General features: G+C 42.2%; 1 protein-coding gene and 1 long non-coding RNA gene across 28 annotated transcripts in view; one reads left to right on the top strand and one right to left on the bottom strand.

The window, feature by feature from the left end:
- The window catches only part of MEF2C (myocyte enhancer factor 2C), a 161,530-nt gene that overhangs the window by 130,705 nt on the left and 7,576 nt on the right, over positions 1 to 23,249 (bottom strand). For 13 of the 26 annotated variants that reach the window (XM_083703247.1, XM_083703264.1, XM_083703253.1 and 10 more), the window contains exon 2: positions 18,246 to 18,343. The gene's annotated coding sequence lies outside the window, so the exon portion shown is untranslated. Of the gene's footprint in view, positions 1 to 8,195; positions 8,215 to 8,789; positions 9,398 to 10,934; positions 11,432 to 18,245; positions 18,344 to 23,249 lie in introns of those variants that run through there. The other 13 variants (XM_083703267.1, XM_083703249.1, XM_083703268.1 and 10 more) reach the window with 11 other exon arrangements.
- LOC310827367 overlaps positions 9,919 to 23,249 on the top strand; it is a 180,077-nt gene continuing 166,746 nt past the window's right edge. Inside the window, exons 1-2 of one of the 2 annotated variants that reach the window (XR_014556293.1) lie at positions 9,919 to 10,051; positions 19,999 to 20,072. This is a non-coding gene — a long non-coding RNA (uncharacterized lncRNA). The remainder of the gene's footprint in view (positions 10,052 to 19,998; positions 20,073 to 23,249) is intronic. The other variant, XR_014556294.1, reaches the window with a different exon arrangement.

The raw sequence follows: 23,249 nt of genomic DNA, 5'->3' as shown, positions 1-23,249 counted from the left end.
ATCTAGCCAAACAAAGTAACATATCCACAGTGGGATTCCAAGCATGTTTTAGCCCGAAGTAACAACCACAAGTTCAATGGGACTTACTTCATAGTAAATTGTGCTTAGGGCTTCAGAATTAAACCCACTGTTTGGCTCCGGAGGTTCTCCACCACCAGAAGCAAAAACGTTGTCATTCTGGGAGTCCACAGTGTTAACATGGACATGAAGACTTGGCCTTCTAAAATGTGGTTTAGGGTAGCAAAACCAAAGGAGAAACAGGACCACCCAAATCCTCACTCTGATGTGACTGTTTAGACCACATTGGGCTTCCTTTTTAAATCAGGAAGTTCTCTTTCTGTCACCAATTGTGCAGGAACAACTTTGTCCATTTCACTATCCGGAACAAAAATCTGCTTTTCATCAAAACTGAAGCAGTTATTGCAGTTGCATTGTCTTTAACTGCATTGATAGTTTATATTTTCAGACAATTAAAATTAAGAAAACATTCACAATAGCTACATTATTTCACTGTTAAAAGGCATCATTTCCTGAGGATTGTTTGATCTGCTAACTTTGCTTCTATAGAAGTTGTCTCTAAGCATTTAGTCCTCTCAGCCCTTTGTACAAAGTCTTTCCTCTTTAAACAGGTATTGATTGACCATTTAAAAGCAAATACTGCAGTTTAACCCAGGCAATAGTTGCATACCGCAAGCGGCACTCATCCTGCTACGTTTACAAACTCAGCCACTGTCTTTAACTGAGTTTATCTCACTCTACATCTCTGGCTTAAAGTACTAAAAGATAAAAAATTAAAACATATATTAGATAGATTCCTAGGCCAGCATATAAATTTAGCATTGACTTCAATCATATTGCAAATAATAGGGTCAACTGAATGCTGTCAGCAACCAACATTAAACACTGGTAATATTAGCCCCTCTCTGCCCCACTGAGAAATAAAGCAACATTTCACATATAAGTATCTTTTATTTTTGTTATCTTTTTAAACTGCAGAGGAGGGAGCACACATTTAACTCATTCCCTGATCACATTTTTCTCCATTTCAAATCACTGTCCAAGTGTCATTTTCTCTAAAAGGTTTGCTTCAAGTATTAGTTTAATCACACTTGAACTTCATTGTTTTGCTTGCTGTAAATTTTCCCCTCCGAAAGTAATTTGTTGTTGTTGTTGTCAAAATAAGCATTGGGGCATAGCAAAGTGAGTGAGCATGTAACATATAGTTTACTCTTTATATTCTGGCATGCCCACAAAGCTGGGTCTGCCAAAACAACTGTTTATTCTAAAGGTAGCGTCAATTCTTTTGTAACATCTCCACCACAAAGAATTTTTTAGAACAAGTTCCAGAGCTCAGAGCTCTACAGTGGTCTTAATTTATCAGATATAATCCGGGAATTGCTATAGACAGAACTTGCCAACATCAGCGGAGGGTGTAAGTCTGACATACCCAGAATGTCACCAGAGTACCAAGGCAGCACCACACATGGCTCTGTTGCCTACAAGAAAACTCTTTAGCTCTTTTTCATTAGGCAATTATTCCTTGCTGTTTGTCAGGACCTGCCAGGAATAGCACTGGGAACCTTCATTTCTGCATGGCTGCCCTGTGTGGTCTGCTACCCAACCTTCTTGGCAACGGTGTTCTCAGGTCCCAGACTTGTTCCTTAGATCCATGTTGGCCGTTGGGTCCTCCGGGACATGAAAGACTATTAAGGCTTCCTGTTTTGACTTCCTGAACAAGGTCTTCCTTGCTCTGGTATATTCCTGTGCATTCTTCAGCTCCGATTCCCACTATGGTCTTTCTGAGCTAACTCCTTGGCTCAGCTCCTAGTTCCCAGCCTCCTCTGACAGCTGACTCTGTTGTGACACTGTGATACAGTGGCGTCCAGCCTGTGGCCTATGCAGTCCCTTCCATTTCCTGTTCTTTACTCCCATCCTTGAAATCCTTCCTTGACAGTGATGTGACAGAACATGGGCAATGGCTTAAATCATTCTGGCATATCAAGATGTTCTCATTCATTCAGCACTGATGTCCTGAATTGCTATGATAGCTTTATGGACAGGGGGAACCTGTAGGAACTGGAGGAGAGGGTCAAGACTTATGGATGTAAGAGATGGATCATGGTAGAAATAACTAAATCTCTTAACTGCAGCAGCAGTGCATTTACTGCTTCCAATCCACTTACTTTACTCTTAGTTGCAGAGCCGCTACTATGATCTCGTTTAGAAAGAAATTATACATTTGTCTTTAAGGACTCCCACCCACCCCACTCCTTGCCACAATAGTTTACAAGATCTTCTAGGCACACTTGCTTAACAGGATTGCCCAATAAAATCCAGGTCCTTCTTTAATGCAATGTACGCAAGCATTAAAAGTTGCCTTCTGTTTTCCAGGAAAAAGAAAAGCATGTCTTTTCATGGGAAAGTTTGCAATCTGTTTTGCTTGTTTGCTTTCCTGGCTAAAGGGTGAAAACCTCTCATGTATTTTGACATTTCCAGCATGTACATATTTAACTAACCATTTGGGAATTGCCACAACTGCCTTACTAGGGAATGCTTCAACACAGTTTATCATATGCTATGCCATTTCCTGCTGGAGGGACAGGTGAGCCAAAAAGAGTGTAACACCCCCCCCCCAAAAAAAAAACCCCTACTCAGTTCTATAGCACCTTTCTGGAGTAACTTGGAGTACACACTCATGTGAACATGCACGTACACTTACTAATCTGTTGTCTACCGGGATGTTACATTTCATGCATTCTTATACATTCAGTACAGCTTGCAGTATACCCCTCCCCTGAAGAAAAGACATTTCCAGGTGCAATCCTGTGCACAATCAATCTATTTAAATTCCACTGGCTCCAGAGAAATTTAAACAGCCTATGTGCAGGATTGCAGCCAAAGTATCCTGTGGCACCTGAGCAACTGATAAATAGTAGCCCAAGAGCTCTCATCAAGAGCCTAATTCATTAGATGCCTTTGTTAAAACCACTTAACTTGATAGCAATAATCTGTAAGGTGACAAATGAGCCATAGTCCCATCACAAATGACATGAATAAGTGGCAGATTCCAGAATTGTTCTTCTTTTACTGCACAGACATTTGAAATACAGCTAATTGTGTGGCAGCATTTTAGCCTAAAGATTTGCCACACTTGATAAAAAATAATAATAACAAATTTCAGCATGTCAGCAAGAACTACACACCCAGAAAATTGTTTTAATTAATCGTTATATGAAATTGAGTGTATATTAACACACATCTTCAGCTGTGGGTTGTAGTGGGAGGGTGGGAACCAGTTTCTTTCAGATGCTTTTAGTATATTGTGTAAATTCTAGACAGAATGAGGCTAAGTGTCTTATCACCTCTATATTTGCAGTCTAGGCCATAAACCACATTTATGGCACCTTATGACATCTTGGTCTTCTGTCAGAAAGAAAATACAGTTCATTGCTGAGGATGTTCATAACCCAATACTTTCTCCAAAAGTTGAGATTTGTGAAAAATGGTTTAATGCCACCTAAACAGACTTTCACGATTACATACACACACACAACAAAAACACAGCTGGTGACCCATAAAAGACCATCTCACAACTTTTTGTTATAACAATAAGAAAAAGTTGCTAAATTCTGATAAGTAAGTTTCTCCCTTCCTAATACACCCCTCTACTGCTAGATGATATTCACTTCATTAAGTTATTCAGAATCCATTGCAACCACACAAACATGGGAAAACTAAGAGATTTTTGTTTGGTGGCTCAGCCCCCACTGAAAATAATCACTACCAGAGATATTTACAGATTGAAATCATAATCTGTACGCTGAAAATGCTGCTTACAAACACAGACATATCCAGATTTTATAAAAACATGTAACACAAACATAAATCAGAGCAGTTGTGAGCTTCCACTCTATTCTTGACACTTGAGAGTAAGTTGAAAGAATACATTTAATTCCCAGCAGCATCTACACATTCTATTATTAAACTTTATTATTAATAATGCTTCATGAAGTATAACAACATGCCTTAAAACAGTTTCTTGCCACTTAAACTTCTACTTTATAGTGCTATGAAACACTCAGGGTAGGTTAAACGCTCTATTACACTGTTTATATATTTTTTCAGGCTCAAAGTAAGACGGCAATCTTGCCACTGTTCGTTTTCAATGCTTACACACTCCAGTCCACAATCTAGCTAAACCAGAGTGCTTTGATTTAAGTTGACTGGCACCCTAGTCCTAACACATCATTTAAAAACAAATCCCACTAGTTTTAGAAGAGCTTTATTTCCAAGTAAACATGCTTAGGGACATAGCTTTGGGTGAGTCCCTTCTCTCTAGTGACTGGCTCTTCATCTCTATAAGCATTTATTTTAAGCCCCACTGATTTCAGTAGAACTTACTTCCAAGTAAGTGTGCTTAGGATCACAGTCCAAATCAGCTTATTAACATGTACTTCACCTTAACCAAGCAATGAATCCTACAAATAAGGTCATGTGAAATGAAAAGGTGGGGGCGGGGAGAATGAGGGCAAGAGAGAAACACATAGGAAATGAAATTTCCTATATGACAAATAGGGGGAAATCTATAGCTAAATGAGTGTTTTATTTTAAATTCTAAAAATACAAACCACCACTAAAAAAAAATTAAGCATATCAGTATTAATTTTAGAGATCACCTTTACCTCTGCCAAAGGCAATGGAATGGTATGTTTACATTTATGGCTGACTCATTGGGGTCACACCGCATAAGACACCAAGAGGTATCCATTGGGTTTTATCAGGTTTTAATAAAAGGGGAGAAACTAGACAATTAGTCAGCTAGAATGTTCAGTGCTTCCAAAGTTAAATTCAAAAAATATTAGTTAACCCTCCAGAGATCCAAATACAAAAAAACACAACTGAGTATTCCATTCTAAAAGATATCCGAAAGCTTCCGGGAAGAAAAGAGTTTAAAAGCCTTGCACACATAAAAAATAAATAACTTATAAACTGAGGAAAATAGCTGCCATCCTGAAATTATTCAATAGCAATCTCCATGATTCCAACAGAAATCCTCCAAAATAAACTTGTTAGAGGATTCACTGTGCCTTTACGTTGCATTTTGCTATAGAGGTACAGTAAGAAATAGGTGTAGTCTCTGACTTTCTGAACGATTACTTGGGAAGAAGGTTCATATAACCAGGTAGTGCATTTACATAAAACTTTAAGGTTCTATCGTAATTGCACAGCCACTGAGCTCTCAAAGCATTAGAATACCATTAAGCTGCAATTTTTGAATGATCACATTGCAATCCCCCCTCCATTTTTTTAAAAAAATGATTTCCCCATGCTTCCAATTGCACTTAACAATGACTAAGCAATCATGCTATAGTAGCCCTTATGTAATAAATAACCAATTGAAAATGAAGTGTGCCTTGCCACGCAGCAGCAATCAGCTTTTATCTCTGTCCAATCAAGTTGACATCTGAACTGCCTAATCCTCCTTTTGTAAGGCACATAAGACTTTGTTGTCACTGTTGGTTTTGTGAATTGTCTCTATAAGCTGCTCTGATTTCCTAAAGATGACAAATCCCAGCGAACAGCCAAGCTCTACTGCACTGCAGTCAATGCGACAGTTGAGATTAAGGTACAGAACTGAAGATACTGGGATTTAATCACCTGTCCGCATGTAACATATTGACCGTCAGCTCTCAGGAGATTAACTTAAATCTGTTCAGAGCAGCAAACCAATTACTATATTCAAAAAGCAAGGGGATGTGCCTGAATATCTGCAGATTTCACTTGCAACTTCTGCAGTCTGCGTCAACTAGTTCTAAAGTATATACGTTGTACTTTACAAATATAAATGCTGCAGACCTATGCTATCAGTCATTTAAAACCACAACTTGCTACACTTCAGTTAGTTAACAAACTTTTTAGCAAGATGTATACTTTTTCTGAATTTCATTTATAACATTTAACTTGCCAGGTAGCCAGGAACGTACATTTACATAAAACTTGAATTTAACATGGGGAAAGAACCCACATTACACAAAATACAACATGATGTGTAGAAATGATGAAGATACTATTTTTATTTCCATGAATAGAACTTTGTGAACCTCATATAGAAATAATCAGAGAGTTTAAAACCACTCAGATCCATGTTATTCTAATTTTGGTTAGGCTACATAGCTAAGAAGTTGGTCTATGTCCAACAGGTTAAAGTCTGAAAGTTATTAAAGTGATCATTCTCTCTGGCATCTGACATGAAATCATGACTTGCTGAAAACATTTAAAAGGCTGCTTGTCTTGTACAGATAGTATGCCCTTGATTAGTGTGTCAAACTTCTGAAAAATTTACTTCTTATGAATAAGACATTTTAAAAGCAAAATAATTGTGAACAAATTCTATTAAATACAACAACACTGGCAAATAACTTTCCTTTAGAAGCAAGTTCCATAGATTTCAACAGAACTTACAACTTAGTAAATGCGTTTTGGAGGGTGGTGTTACCCATTTTTATCCACGTAATAAATGGAAAATATAGAACTTAATTAGTTTTCAGTTCAGAACTGGTAACTCCTAAGAGTAACTTAATATTTTTAAATCACAAGACAAAAATATTTTTACATCTTTGAATATATGCTTTAGGTATATAAATGTATATAGTTTAGGTATATTAAGACAGGTACCTGCTTACATGATGGTTTATGAAATGTCAGCCATCTGCCCTATTATCATAAGAATTTATCAACAAGCGAGTTATTTGCCTACAACTTCTTTTCCAAGTAAACATCCTTACCATGAGGGTACAACATTGTCATTATTACACACATTAAGGATTCCAGAACAGGCAACCCAAACAAGTAACTTTAACTGCATTCTGTACAGTGATATTTGTAATGCAACCCCAGGTACACATTTCTGAGACAACCTCACTATAGGTGCAGTGTTTATAATTTAGCACACTTTAGAGAAAAGCGAAACTCATATATTCCAACTATATGCAGTTATCAGCAAGGATAAAATGGCTATCTAATCATTTATGTCATATTTGGAACCTGTCAAAAAGAGATTTCTTTCTGTTTATCAGCTTCATTTTACTCATTCCTATGAGTTGTCTATTGTCACCCAAGCAGTTTTGTGAAATCTAACTCATAGAAAGATGTGCAGGATCAAATCATAGAACTGCCCCCTGAAACTAATATCATAACATACAATAACAATTCATATACGTATGTTTTGCTAGATTGCAGGCAATGCTTTCCAAATCTTGAGGATTTTAGCTAGTGAAATATATTCCAGTGCTTCCAGTGGCACTGAGTAATCTTGTATAATATTAAGAATAGATACAATGTGCACTGAAGCATAGGGGGGACATATAAATGCTTCAAAAGATGCTCATTTTATTGACTATAACTTCCTTAAAACATAAGTAACACATTATGATAAAAGATTCCTTGAACCTTATTTAGGACTGAAGTAGCATCCTGAAATTACTCTGTAAAAAATAGGTCTTGGTTCACAGGTGATTATATTCCTATGCCCTGCCTCTATTATGCCTTAGGGTTTAGCATTATTATATTACATATAAATATGTATACTCTATAACGACAATGCCACTGCTAAGTGCCACTGGGAAAGGGGGAAAAAACCAGGCTTCACATATCTGTCTAATGTAATTGGCCAACTGGACACTTTTATATCCTCTAGTAATGCAAATGTAAGGTACTGATATATATTTAAGACAATGGCCTTCATGTTTCATTTTATATATGCTACTAAAAAGCATTTTGTCTTGAGCTAGGAATCTATAGACCACCACTGAAATATTGGCTGAATGCCCTTCTTCCGCTTAATCATTTTAAAACAGTAGCAGGTATGAGGTGCGTACCATAAGCATTTAATTCTAGAAGACCTATCTTGGTTACTCTAAAGATGAGACACTACAAGCTTGGCCAGTTACATAAATATGAAAACAACAAGTTCTACAATTCAGACAAACAGCATTATTAAAGTAACACTATTCTCACATGATCTCCTGAGTCAAGTCTATAGAGCTACTCCAAAATATAACTATTTTCAAATAATGAAACACTATCTTCTATAGATTTCCCTTCCTCCTCCACACAAAACTAAAGCCGGGTGAAAATTAGATAAATAATGAAGTTAGACAGCTTGCCAGGGAGCAATCTAGCTTTGCTTAACTTACAGCTAAAGTTGGAAAGGCTGGAGAGAGAGAGAGAGAGAGAGAGAGAGAGAGAGAGAGAGAGAGACCTTTCCCCATTCGGATCTCCCAGATTCCCCCATCTCAAAGCAAAGTGTGCAAATGAAAAAGATGCTCTGGGAGGGATGCTGTGTCAAAAACCGAGGCATTAAAACAAAAGTGACGTGCTGCACACAGCCGAGTTGAAAAGGCCATTTGCACTTATGCCAGCTTATTTCTTCACTGCACTGTTTGATAACTCGCAGGGCAAGTACTCCAAGGTCAGACAAACAAACCTGAGTGCACTTCACAATATCAAAACACACCAATGACGTGAATTAACTTCATGAAACTTTAAATACTCATGCAGTTGATGGAGGATGGGGAGGGGAGAGAAGAGACACAATTTCTCTGCAACTTTTAACTATGTTGGGTTTGAGTGCAAAGTTACTTTAAAGCCACCCGATTACGCTATGTCTGCGCCACGCACGTTCCCAGTACATGCTAAGCCTCCTGCCATGCAAAACATTGCAATGCCTCCACGAGGGGCTGAAGGAGCAAGTCTAGGCTACTTCGCGATGAAATCGCACGTGTACTTACATTGCAAAGGGCTGGATGATCAGGCTAGTCCTTGAGATATTTCCCCCTTCTTGGGAGCAACCGAGGGAGAAGAAGAGACAAGAGACCGAGGAGATTGGTGGTGGGGAGGAGGAGGAGGAGGAGGAAACAGGGGTGGGGGGAGCCGTTAGTTCTTCCAGCCTTGTAAGATGTTCACCACCTGGTTCAACATGCAGCCTCCTTTAACCGCACATACGCGCGCGCGCAACGCACACGCGCGCGCACACACACAACCTTGCAAAGCAATCCAATGAGCACCCAGCAGCTCTCTGGCGATGGTGGCGGCGTGTGTGTGTGTGTATCTGAGGATTCAGGAGGCGAAAGTGCCAGTGCTGCTGGCCGGATTAAAAGTAAGCAGGAATCGTCCTGAGAGCGTCTAGGAAGGAAGTGACAGGAGGCGAGTGGGGGAAAAGAACAGCTCACAGGCTTTGTAACATCACGGATGGAGGAGAGAGAGAGAGAGAGAGAGAGAGAGAGAGAGAGAGAGAGAGAGAGAGAGAGAGAGGCAGGGAAAGGAAGCTTCACAACTACACGCCCGGCGAAGCTTCTCTTGCTTGTGTCCTCCCTCCTCCTCCTCCTCGCCTCCTCCTCCCTTCTTCTTCCTCCTCCTCCTCCTCCTCCTCTTCTCCCCTCTCTCTCCCACAATCCCAAACGAATGACTCTCTCCTGCCGAGCTGGAGAAATAATCAGTTTCACTCTTGAAAAAAGGGGGCGGGATCACATCCCGAAAGCGTTTTAATAAAACAAACACAGTGAGAGTGAGGCGAGAGACCAGCTAGGAGTCTAGAAGGGGAGGAAGAGGCGATGGCAAAGCGCTCTCGCTCTCTCTCTCTTTCTCTCTCGCCCCTCTCTAGTCTCAACGAGATTGATAAATTACTCCACTACCCTACTTTAATTATGTATATGGTATGCAGAATAAATCACCCAACATCAGGCACCTCAATCAAGCACTTTTTAAATGATAATTGCATCTTGGCTGAATCAATCTTGCCATGCCTGACATTTTGCTAATTTTAGTTTTTTACCACGGGGGGGGGGCAGGGAGAGAGAGCGCGCGCGCAATAGTGGGGGGGGGGACGTCTTGGTTAGTGGATATGGGGAGTCGAAGGACTTGGCATATGCCACGGAACAAGCTTTGATGACAATCATTATTATTACTATTATTATTATTCACGAGCAAAGCGATCGCGCGGCAGAGAGGCGGAGAACACCGCCCGGCAGATGCCGGTCCCCCTCCTGATCAGGTCTGTCTGTGCCCCCAGAAGATATTGGACAGGGGCGGGTGGGGGCGAAGAGGAGAGGGCGCGCGAGATCGGGGTTGGAGTCGTCTAGGCCAGCGAAGTGGTCTCGGCCAGAGGCGACCCCGGCAGCTCCCCAGGCGCGCGTGGATTGGGAAGTTAAGAGGGAGGGAGGGAGGAGGAAAGGAAAGGGAGGAAAGGAAGGAAGGAAGGAGGGCGCCCGGAGGTCCCCAGCGGCAACACTTCTTTTTTAAACCGGTGGTCGGTGGGTTGGCTGGCTGGGATGGGATAGATGTGGAGCCAGGAGGGCGAGGGGACGGAGCTGGGGTGGGGGAGCTGCTTAAATGCTTAGGAAGCGTGGCGTCTTCGTTTGCCCATTGAGGTCAATAACGACAGATGAGGCTAAAGCAGGGAATCGACCGGCAGATAAACGCGAGGTGCGTGTCCGGATGGGCTCCGATCCGAGCCCTCCGGCTCAACGGGATAGCAGATCGGAGGAGCGGCTAGGTTCTCGGAGGAAGCAGCAGAGGGAGTCCCGCTTGCACTGCAAGGGAAAGTCCGCCGCTAGCGGCGGCAGCACCATCTCCTCGACATTGGAGGCGGCAGCGCTCGCTCCACGCTGTCCAGCCAGCCTAACTTTCCAACGTGCTCTGAAAACATTGCTCTGCCCGAAAGCCTTCGCCCAGCCGGGGTGGGAGGCGAGAGGCAGGCTGCTGTTGGGGTTTCGTTTCTCGCAGCGCGCTGGCCTTTCCTCTGCCCCCCTCCTCCCTCCACCTCTGCTGCGCCTTCCTCGCGGACCCTCCGCTCCGCTCTCGCCAAAGTGGAGCAGCCCCACTTCCCAAACTCGGGCGGCTTTTCCGTCTCCCCGCGCCAGCGGGACTTCACTTACCCGGGACGTCTCCAAACAAACTGCACAGGAAACAGGCGCGCGGGCTCCGGGGGAACAAGCGGGATGCTCCTACGATTTGGGGAGGGGGGGGGAAAGCCAGATAAAACTCGCCAGGCTTTGCCAGTAGGGCAGCTGGGTCGGGGTGGCTGGAAGATAAAATAACGGTTCCTTCCCTTCCTTGCCCGGGTCTCAGGGAAGCCTCGGCGTGCTCGCTCGTCTGGCAGCAGCTCGCGTTCCCCGGTGCCCCGTCTGAACAGATCCTCACTTGGCCTTCGCAAACTCCGCTGTGCCAGCTCACCAGCTCAGCTCTGCGAGAGCATCGCCCGGGAAGAGCTTGAGAGCAACCTTGCCCCTTTGCCTGGCGACCGCAGCGCGGCCAAGAAGCGCTCCCTGGGCCCTAAAGTGGCCGCTCTCGGAAAGGGGACAGGCTGACTTGCTGACCTTCCTCCTTGTTTCTCTAGGGCGGTAGATCACTTGTGAAACTCCACGACGGTCTGCTTTCTGGATTCGTCGTAGTTTTGGCACTTGCCTTCTGATCTGTACGTGGACGGTTGTGTTTTCATTGCGGAGGGGGTGGGAATAGAGGAAAGGTGTTCACTGCGTTCAAATGCAGAATAAAACATGACTTTTACAGAGGTGATAAATTAAGGGCATGGAGCATGTATTATTATTATTATTATTATTATTATTATTATTATTATTCCACTCATCTGCCTTGGTTGCCCCAGCCACTCTGGGCGGCTCCCAACAAAAAACAGTAAAAACACAATATAGCACCAAACACTAAGAAATCCCCTGTACAGGGCTGCCTTCAGATGTCTTTCAAAAATCACTTATCTGTTTGACATCTGCTGGGAGGGTGTTCCACAGGGCAAGAGTGACTACCGAAAAGCCCTCTGCCTGGTTCCCTGCAGCCTCACCTCTCACAATGAATATTCAGGTATATGAATATTGCTTAAACATTCACACCACTTCACAACCTGAAGAGGCCCCCAAAACAAGAGACAATCCAGGTTAAATCCAAAATCAAGAGCAGGATAATCCTTTTAATTAAGACCAGCTGAAATGTCACACAACAGAGAGCAAGCTTTGAAGTTCCACAGAATGCTTCTTCAGGCTGGATGTAAAGCAAAACAAAAAACAGAATGTGGACAAATGTGTGTATGTATACACACACACACACACACACACACACACACACATACATATATATATATATATATATATACATACACACCCAAGACCATCTTTTTTCTTTCCTCCTCTCTTTTTCTGCTTGTTGTTTAACAAGAGTGCTGGGGTACTTTGAAGCTTGCTCAGTATGTGGAGACATTTACATTTCTCCTACTGTGCATATCACCATATTGTTGACTTTTAGATTCCCCCAACCCCATGAACCAATGCAGCCACTTGTTGTTGGTTTTTTTTTAACGGAAACATAAAAGTATATATTTAATTAAATATCCCTATTGCCAAAAGAAAAGGGAAAGTATCTGTACTTTGGAATTCAGTGGCTTTCTTTGAAAAGAAAAGGAATGGAAAGGTATCTAATTATTTATACGGAATAAGGGACTGAACTTCTGTTCCCTGCAAGGGTGGCTGAGAAGCTGTTGGGTGGTGTAGACCTCCCTCTCTGCAGGCAGAGGCTTTCTGGACCAGGTTCTGCTGCTGTCAGAGTTTACCAGTAGTAACTCTGAAAGGAGCAAGGCCAGAAACAGGGTTCAAGAATGCTGGAGAGGGCAGGTCTTGGATCCAAGGCCCTCTCATTCACTGAACACACTCCCAAAAATAGAATATCAGTGTCATCGGGAGGGAGAAATTTGGAAGGCTGAACAGTGGTGGGGCTTGGGAATGGAAAACCCGTCTCCTACACACACACACACACACACACACACACACACACCTTGCTGGCAGATCTTATAAAGTTGCAGTTTCTCTGCCACAGAGTCCTCTACCACCTATGATTGCTCTGCCCACTTACCAATTCAACATAATTTGCTGCTGCTTGAGCATTATTTTCTGGGTGTTAGGATTTATGCCACTGAAGAATGAACCTTCCAGCATTTTGTATGTTATCTGAATCCTTCCTTACATTGTTTGGTATATCACCGTGATGGGAATGTTTAAGATAAGTTCTAAGTTCTGATCACACCTTTTATACATATTACGTAATTCAAATGCTGCCAAGTCCTCTCGACCAGACTTCAGTGTTTTGTCCAGCACCTGGCACACAGATGACACTATAGATAGTAGCATAAGGAAAAGATAGACTAAGGAATCTATAGCTGAACAGGAGGGGAGCAGGAGGTGTCTATGAAGCACACGACTTTGTTTCAGAGAGAATCCAGTTTCAGCCATTCTTCTACAATTGCTATCACTCCCATCAGATACTGCACTTTTTTTTTTTTTTTTTGCTAAAGGGAAGCTTTATTCAAGCACTGCACAATGATGGTGCTGGGCAGATTTAAACTTAAGGTTCTCATGTCCACATCCAACAATCTGGCCATGGCATGACTCCTCTTTTGTGATGGAGGAATGGATGATGATGATGCCATCTCATATGGTCAAGCGCCTATCAGTTTGGATGCACCACAAAAGAATGGTTTCTTACATATTCAGAGTATATGTATGCAGACATATTGAACTTTATAAATGAATTTTTAAATAAATAAATAAATAAATAAATAAATACAGGACCTGTGAACTTCCAGAGTTGAGGGCATAAAGACCAGAAAATGTAGAATAACTTCTTTTTATTGCCTGGAGAAGGAACCTCCAGGTTCCCATTGAACACCAAAGACAAAACTCTTGCACATCATAGTGACAATTATCATAGCACACAATACAAGGTAAGACTGTAAATTAAGAGCAACGTGATATTGTTTTATTGCTTCACTGATCCATGTGTTATTGGAAAGACTTGATATTCTAGTATTTCAACAGGCAGACACATCTCTCTTATGGGTATAAGAGGCACACCATAAATGGCTGAGGAGAAATTTTACCATTGTTCAGTATTTGGGATTTTTAAAATTACATTTTGAACAGGAACTGGTTTTGAAACAATGTAGAAACTGTTCAGGATTGACATCCACAGCATCAAATAGTATCCAGGACAATGTGGGCCTGTTGATAACTGCCACACATTCAGACATACAGCACTAGCATTTCTTTTCAGCACCAACCCTGCTCTTTCTTCCACAGTGACAAACAAAACAAACACCTTTAACGTGACAATGGTGTAGACAACAGGAAAAATCTAGTTACCCCAGACAGATGACATGCTGCAATGCACTATGAAGGTTGATACACTATAACTCCTCTGTGGTTTCAAGATTCAATGTATACCTATTATTGGGACCAAGCACTAGGGGAAATTCACAATACTGGCAACGACCGCTTAAGATGTATCCAAAAGATGCATAAAAGCACATGTGTGCACAGCACCAAACCCAGAAATGACTGAAAACGTCAGAAAACAAGTCACTGAAAGGGTGAAACAGGGGCAGAGCAGAATGGGGTGGGGTGTGCTTATACGTTCTCCACTAACACGCATGGGGTCCACGAATGGAACCCCTGCACAATTTGCTCATTGACTGTATATCACTTCGTCATTATGCAGTCACATTCCTGACACATGCATGTATGAATGCACACCACTCAATAATGCATCACACAGTGACTTGCCACTGATTGTGGTGAGCTGCCTCACTTGAAAATAATTGTGCTTGACATGGTGTGAGATGGTGTTTGATTTGTGATGGCTGTTTCACATATGGAAATAACTACTTGCTGTTGCAGCCATCAAAAAAGTCAAAATGCATGGAGAAACTTCTGCTAACCTGCGTTGATTTCAATGGGAGAGTTAATCTCTCCTTTTGAAATCAACGGAGCTTCAAAGTGCCTAAAGGTTAGATGAAATGTGCACATCGTTTTCTCCTCAGCTTTCAGGTTTATGTGGTCCCTTTGGATCTGGACTGTGGGCTTTAAGGTAGATCATGTAACTTTTTGTAGGATCTGTCTTGAATTGCAGTAACACCAAGAATTCCTTTCAAGATACCTGGCTGTTCAAAGTCACAGAAGAAGTGAACACATAATGTTGTCTAACCTCACAGCCCCATAAATTGGATCGAGGACCATGATGCACCAGCTTTGTAAATAAACATGCACATATTAGTGAAAATAGCATTAAAAATTGTATTATATTACAGGAAAGTTTTTTTTTTGCAAAAATATGTACATAAGGGGAAATTGTATATTAGGAGATATTCATAGTGAAATGCTTATGAATTTTCATGAGGACTTCATTCTCCAAAGCAACAACAACAATGAAATTAAGACCGGAGAAATTAGAAGTGAGAGAAACATTTTTTTACCCATTGCTTGCGGGAGGAGCGGCTGCATGGTCATGGGGTATGGCTCAATTCTTTTCACAGTCACCAGCCTGCACTAGGAGAGAGGACACTCCTTCTTTCACTCTCACAGGCCCATCTGCCCCTTCACACCCTGGTTGTCTCCAAGGAGACAAACAAGGCATGAATGGAGGCAGAGGCTGGGCTCTTCCATGGAGAGAAAACTTCTCTTTCATAACTTGCAGCACCACCTGACCCTTGAAGCCAGCTTGCCCCCAAGGAAAGAAGTCATGCACACAGAGAAACAGAGACCTATGAGCCTACCATAGCCTGACTTCATATAGAGTTCAGTAATGAATTTGACTATAAACAAAAATCTATGGTCCCCACAATTTCTTTGTCATTTCAGATTTCTAGCATGTGCTAGAAGGGCAGTAGAGTGCTCAGTAGGACAAAACTTGCTTCCAGGTGACCTATTGAGCATTCATCCCGATTTCTCTTCACAAAGTTTGCAGGGAGGTTGTAAAATGTTGGCTGTTTGTTGCACACTCATCCTGATTTGTTTGTGGGGAGTCTATACAACTTTGTATCAAAATATTTTTTCTCATACTTTCCAGTCATTTTCCTTACTGAAAATGTCCAATTTTGGGGGGAAGTGGATTTGCTGTGCAAGAAGGCTAAATCCACTTTCATTTTGCAAAGTGAATTTGCAGATCTGCAACTGAATTCTTATCCACAGAATAGAAACAGTCTGGTAGTGGCTCTGAGATGGGATTTAGGAACTGGCTCTCATAGATATCTTGATTGTAGATGTAGGACTAGAGAAGCTATTACTTGTTCAAAGTGTCTATTTTTTGAGCACAAAAATAGGGTGATCAAAATTCAATCTACAGGCTATCAGCTGCTGTTTAGACAGAGAAAGAAATACATTGGAAAATCCTTAACTATGGTAACCCAGGAACTGTATGTTCACATAGCCCAAACTGGTCTGAAATTATTCAAAGCAAAGCTGGGGGCATTGAAAAAAATGCAGGAAATTATATGCACCAAGATGGTTGTCTCTTGGACAAAGGGTGACAAAACTCAACAGTGTCTGTCATCTTGGTATGTTGCTAAACACACAACACAAAATCACTTGGGAGAGGGTGAAATAAGGGGAGGGGGAATTATATGAAGCCAACCCAAGTGTAGTGAGCAAAATTCTATAATTTCTTGCATTTCTTTGTGGGGAGGATGCTGCAAAGTGTTGAAATGTCTCAAAGGCAAGGCTCTCAGCTTGACAGGGCAAAGGTCAGCACTACTTTGGCTCAATAGCCCAAAATCAGAGAATGACACCACTGAAAGAAATATATGCAGTGGCTTCATATGTCCTGTGCATGGTCTACATATTTAGGTTATTAGGGCCCAGTTTTTAAATAGACATGACCTTATCCTGGGGACTGATACTCAGTGGTTTGTGCCAACATTATTTTTCAGTCAGAGCAAAGATGCCCAAAGCAATGAATAAGACACCTCCCCTTTTAAAAAAAAAAGTGTCTCAGTACTCCATAGACAAGCAGTATAGAAGTCAAATTGTTTCCTTCATTCTTGAAACTCAGTAGAGAATATTTTTAGGCTTCAAATAAAAATAGTTCTTACAACACCTGAAGAATCTTCCTGTGTCATTTAGCATTCAATATAATTTACACTGAAACACCATCACCTCCAGACCATTATTTTAAAAACATGTGTTACAAACAGCCAATAATTGGCAGCAAATCCCCATTGGATTTCTTCCAGGAAGGTAAGATTAAGGGTTCCTGTTAGGCCTAGGCCTGCTGGCAACAGGAAACAGAAAATCTTGCACCATTTCCCAGCCTTCCACCTGAAACTTACATCTGAATTAAACAAAACACACAGGGGGGAAAATGCACAACAGGAGGTGCAATTATTGGAGTAATCAACCCTTCCATACCCTTACCACGGGCTGAGGTGCAGCCAAGTGTCTCTTTCCCTTACAAGTATGATTATTTCATGGTGAGCTCAGTTAACATCCCCTTTCAGTAATTATCCGAGTCCCCCCCTCCCTTCTTCAATTTGGAGTGATAGTCAAATGTTTGTTTCTTCAAAAGAAACAGCACTGCCAATTTACATTGCAAAAGCGACAATTAAATTGCAGAGTGCCAGAGTCACATCTGAATACCCCAGAGTTTATACATCCTAACCCTGGGTGACTTGGGTTCCAATTTCTGTTCATAGTTCAGCCCCACCCCATGCCTTCCTATGCACCTCTCTACCAGAGGCCTGTCTTGAAAGAGTAGTTCACGAAAGCACTTCTTTCTACATCTGTCTGCTTTTAAGCTTGGCCCATGCTGGGTACAGCTCTTGAAACAAGCTTTAGGGGAATATATATATATATATATATATATATATATATATATATATATATGTAAGCTGGGGCGGTTGCCACAGCAACCCACCCTGAGAGGAACCAAGGCTATAGATTGATCTACCCCACAAGATTTTATTCAACAATACTGTATTTGTTCTCCAATCATTCAGAATATTCTTTCAATCCATATTGCTTTTATAATTGCCCATAACATATAAATTCCCAAAATCTCGTTATAATAGGATGTAGATTCCAGGAGGGTAATTTAAATATTTCACAATCCGTAGGGGAGAATGAAAATGTATATAATTTCTTGTGGAATGAATTAATTGTAAAATATATTTTCAAAGGTAGGAGCTGAAAGGGTGACACATGTATATTAAATACCATGGCATGCCATGGCTAAAACGATATAATGCACAATAAGTAGTGATTAGGGAGAAGCTTTGTCATCTGTATACCTTTTAGTACACACAACTGCAGAGTTTAGCTTGAGCCCTAAATCTGAAAAAGGAAGCAATAAATAGAGCTTTTTGTAATATTGAATGATCTTGCAGGAGGCAGGGAATTAAAATATGAAACACTCACCACATACACCCTCTGTATTTCAAATTCATCCACCTTCAGTGCTTTACTTAAGCTGTTCCATAGTAGTTACTTCACAGTTTACAACTCTTAGTCGGCACCTTGAATGTTTAAAAGCAGAACAGTAAGACATTATTAAAATGCAGATCTCTATTCGTGAAGCAAATAATATGAAAATTCTTGAAGACAACAGTTCCTGTAAAGCTTTAGGCAAATTGGTTGATATCACTTAGAAACTACATATTAACAAGCAACTAAGATTGAGTATTTTGAGTAAATACTGTTTAAATTACCCAAGATGCTGAATTGTCATAATAGTGAACCACACCAAATCTGGAACGCTAGACTGAAATAAATGCAAACCGGCATATTATGTGAGATGCTTTATACTGATTGTTGCTGTTATTTCTAGACAACCCTTCATCTTAAGGGCAGTATACAACATAATATAAAATCATACAATAAAACAAAATGATAATATTAAAATAGCAAACAAAATTGCCTTAAAATAAAGTAATCTGACAGCATAGAACAGTCCCAGAGGCTCGAAACTAGTGCCTCAACTTCAAACGACAGAGTAAATAAATGTGTTAGAAAAACATTACAGTATTGGGCAGGCCAGTTGTAGCTCCAGTAGGAGGGAGCTCCATAACTTTACAGCTGTTTTATCTTCAATAGATATATTAAATCAGAGGGATCATGATAGCAGTGCTGGTGGCATGTTTAATGGAAAGACCACCACTCAGATGAGTCCCATTGAAATTACTGTACCTAAGTTATCATAGAATCATAGAATCATAGAGTTGGAAGAGACCACAAGGGCCATCAAGTCCAACCCCCTGCCAAGCAGGAAACACCATCAGAGCACTCCTGACATATGGTTGTCAAGCCTCTGCTTAGTCCTGATCACAAGTTAGTCCTGATCACAAATTTTAATGGGTCTGCTCTGAATTTGACCAACATTGGATACAGTCCCTTGAGAATATATTTGGTCAACATAGTGCTACACACCCCAAAGTACTTCTACCTACATTCTAGTTGTATGTTAAGGTCTGAACAAGAAGCACAAGAGTCTTATGTGGACAACCTTTCAGAGTCAACACATCACAACAGAGCTACCATCTTAGCTTGGAACACGGGTGGGTTTTTGGATTTTCTAAAAGCTTTGTAAGGGCTGTGATTCAAAGTAATTCTAGTTCCTAGTGGTGTAGATATAGTCATTCTTCTTGATCATGCTAAAGGACCTCTCCAACCTGACATCTGATGGTGGAAAGAGGGTCTCCTGATTAATGGCTTTGAGGACAATTGGCCATACGTGCAGCCAGGCCCCCTAAATCAAGTAAATAAAAAAAAATACTTATCAAGTAAATAAATAAAAATACTTATCAAGTAAATAAATAAAAATACTGTGTTTGAATATAAGAAAAAAGGTGAAAACAGAAATCTGAGGCTGAGGTTACTTGAAGTGGTTGCTAAGAGGTTTGTAGCTGGTAAAGGATGTTGGGAAGATGGACGGGTGTTGCTTGGTGACTTTTACTGCTGCTCCTCCTGTATATTTTGTAAATAAAGTTTGCTACAAGAGGGGCCTTAAGTCTCTCACAGAAAAATTGCCCCCATAAAACGGTCTCACTGGAACTTCTGAAGGAAGCAAGGAGGGTGAAAACGCATGCACACATGCATGTGCATGCGCGCACACACAGCATTTGATATACAATGCATCACTAACTGAATTATGTGTGCGAATGTTTTATTCTAGGTTGTTGCCATAACTTGGTGGTAGAACACATTTTCCATGCAGAAGATCCAAGGTTCAACCCTTAGCATTAGCAGGTAGGGCTGTGGAAAACTCATGCCTGAAAGCTTGGACAGCCACTTCGCCAGCAGCTTTCTATGTTCCTAACTCACAAAATCATGGGGGTGCCATTCATTGTATTGCTGTACGCAGTAACAAAGTGTTGATAGTCTGTATCTACATCAAAACCCTGTTAACTGTATCGAGTCTAAGCCAGTTTGAGTCTTGGGTTGTTTACTTGGAAGCAATTCCTACTATGCTCCATGGACCTTAGTCACAGATAAACAACAAGCCCACAATTGCAGCCTTGATTTTTTCTTTTGCATTGCAGACTTGTGTTCAACTTGCTTGTTCTTTTCACACTTTACCTCCTCCACAATGGAGGCTGCTAGAAAGGATTGCAGGTTAACCTATTCCTTCTACATTCTGATGCAGTTGTACACACAATACACAAAACCTACTGTGGGGGAGTTGTGGGCATTTTCACGTGGTCTCTTGAATGCTCTGGCATGCAAAAACTCTTAGTTAGGGGTCACCAACCTTTTTAGGCCCAAGAACACATTTGGATTTTTGGTGTGAGTGCCATGGACACCCCCCACGTCTTGTCACCTGTCACTCCCTCTTATCAGCCCACCCTCATTCAACAGAAAAAGTGAGCGCACAAACTTTACTTCTCCAAGGGATCAATGGAGGGTTTAGAAGAGTTAATCTGAGCTTTGAAAAGCCCATACAGCTGAAAGAGGAAGTGAGAACTAGACTGTGCACACATTTAGTAGCTTAAAACGCAGCTAGGCTGTTCTTTTTCTCAATTTAGATCGAAACTTGTTTCGGAAGGGGTGGCAGAGGAAGCGTCGAAATGCGGCGTTTCGTAAGAAATTGCAAAATCGCTCTGGCAAACATCATGCGCACACCTCTCCCCGAACCAGAAGCGGGAGTGTGCTTGAGCTGGGCGAACAAACGTGTGTGTACAGCCACAGTGTCCCTCTTCCAACTTTGCTTCTTCAGCTTTATGTACTTTCCAGAGGAGAAAAAAGAGAGCCACTGTCACTGTCCTTGCCAAGGGGGTAGGGAGCAGAGGGAGGCTTCACGGAGAAGGACCTCAAGGTTTTGAAAAGCCAAGAGGGTCAACCTGTGGCTCAAAGTGTATTTATTGACTGGATTTATATACTGCCTTTCTGTTAGGAAACCCAAGGTGGCTTGCAAGTTAAACACTAAAACAAATACATTATATAAAAAGGAGGCTGACTGAGTCCTCTCATGCCAAGTGGGAGCTGGTGGTATGTGTCAGGACTCCCTCCTTCTTCTGCCTTCCTATGCAGGTCTCAGGGAAGGTTCAGAAAGAAGGAAAGAGAGAGCTCCTCAAAGGGGCCAAAGAGGTCGCACAGCCCGACGCCTGCAACCCGCTCACTGCCTCCATCCCCCGCCGCTCGCCAGCCAGAAAAACCGCGCAGGCGGCGACGAGGCACGTCGGGACGGGGCTGCGATCCCCACGGCGGCTAAGCCGGAAGACTTCCTTTTCCGTCCGTCTCATGCCGGCTGCCGCCATGCCGCCTCCTGCGCCTGGATATCGCCGGTGAGGAGCCCAAAGGACCGATGGGCCAGGAGCGTCCAGTCTGCCGGATGCCTAGCCTCTCTCCTCGTCCCCCCCCAGTCTTTTTTTGGTGCGGCCCAAGCCACGCGGCTGGCAGGAAGCCCTAGAAACTGGGACCGACCAACGGGGGTGCGGGGGTGGGGAGCGAGGAGAGCGCTTCATACTTCTCCAACGCTCCATTCGGACCTTATTGATGTGCTACCCCGCCGCCCCTCTTCATTTTCCTCCTGCTGCAAAGCGATTTGATGCTTGGCTGCCGGTTAGTAGCTCAGACGCTCCACGGTGCAGAGATCAGATCCTCCTCTTCCAACTGCAACAAGGATTTGGGTGGTATGGAAAAAACCCACATCCGAAAGGCGGGGGAATCTCCCAGCAAGGAGATAACTCCCTGGGTGCTCTGGGTTGATTCTGTTTGGCAGGAGGTTTGGGGATCTATCGGGAGTCATCTCATACACACGTGTAAAAGAGATGGTCAGGACGATCCTCTTCTCTGTGTTTCAGGTGTGTTCTTAAACAAAATCATTTTTTCAGGAATGTGGCCAGGTTTGTAGGAAAGTCTTCCCCAACCTGGTGTCTTGGGCTCTCAACAGCCCCAGTGCTGGGAGTTGTAGTTCAAAACTTAATGGAGGGCGCCAGTTCAGGGCATGTTGCTTTAGAAGAGTAGAAGATCTCATTCCCACACGTTTTCATTTTTGCAGTGAAACATGGCATGTTTTATACATTTTATTTGGGTGTTATGTCTTGTATTGTAAAAGCTGCCTTGAGATTCTTTTGAACATGAGGTGGGGTATAAGGTTGGAAAACAAAAAAGATCTCCAGGGCTCACACATTTGCCCCTGCCCTTCAGAAAGTGGGGAGATGTCAGGATGCCGTATTTCTGAGACAACTCCTCATTCTCTGCTTGGGAATGCCCTCTGAACAGGGATGGCCCAAGGCATTTTGGTACCTGGGGTGGAGCAGCAGATGCTCCCCACCTCTCTCCAGTCGCAAAGAAGTTAAGCTGCATGGTAATGAAGACCTATCGAGTTATTTTGGCTCCCAAGACAACATAAATTAATCAACTAAAATCCCACAAGCACCTCTCCTCCCTCCATGCCAGTAAAAAAGTAAGTAACAAAGTAACAAGTAGTAAAAAATACATACACTATAATGACATTAAGAAGAACCCTCCTGGATCAGAGCAAAGACCCATTTAGGTCCAGTAGGCTCTTCTCACAATGGCTAGCCACAAGCACACACTAGACACACACTATAGCACTTGTGCATCCCGACACTTCGTATTCAGAGACATACTGCCTCCAACAGTACTACTGGGGAATGAGGCATGAAACATGGGATCTGCCCCCCACCCCAACATCACATATTTCTCAACTATATAATGTTCATTGCACATTAATGCATGGTCTTGTCATCACCTTTTCTTTTTGACCACAGTAGACTCATAGAATTGTAGAGTTGGAAGGGACCATGAGGATTATCTATTCTTGTTCAACCCCCTGCAATGTGGGAATCTTTTGCCCAATGTGAGGCTCAAACCCACAACCTTGAGATTCAGATCTCATGGTCTCCCATCTGAGCTATTAGTCAGGGCAAACATCAAAGCAAGCATACATTGGATAAATCA

Source organism: Podarcis gaigeae (assembly GCF_964106915.1).
Source record: "Podarcis gaigeae genome assembly, chromosome: 11".
Taxonomy (NCBI): Eukaryota; Metazoa; Chordata; class Lepidosauria; order Squamata; family Lacertidae; genus Podarcis; species Podarcis gaigeae.
The sequence above is the reverse complement of the archived record's forward strand: the minus strand, read 5'-3'. Positions and strand labels throughout refer to the sequence as shown.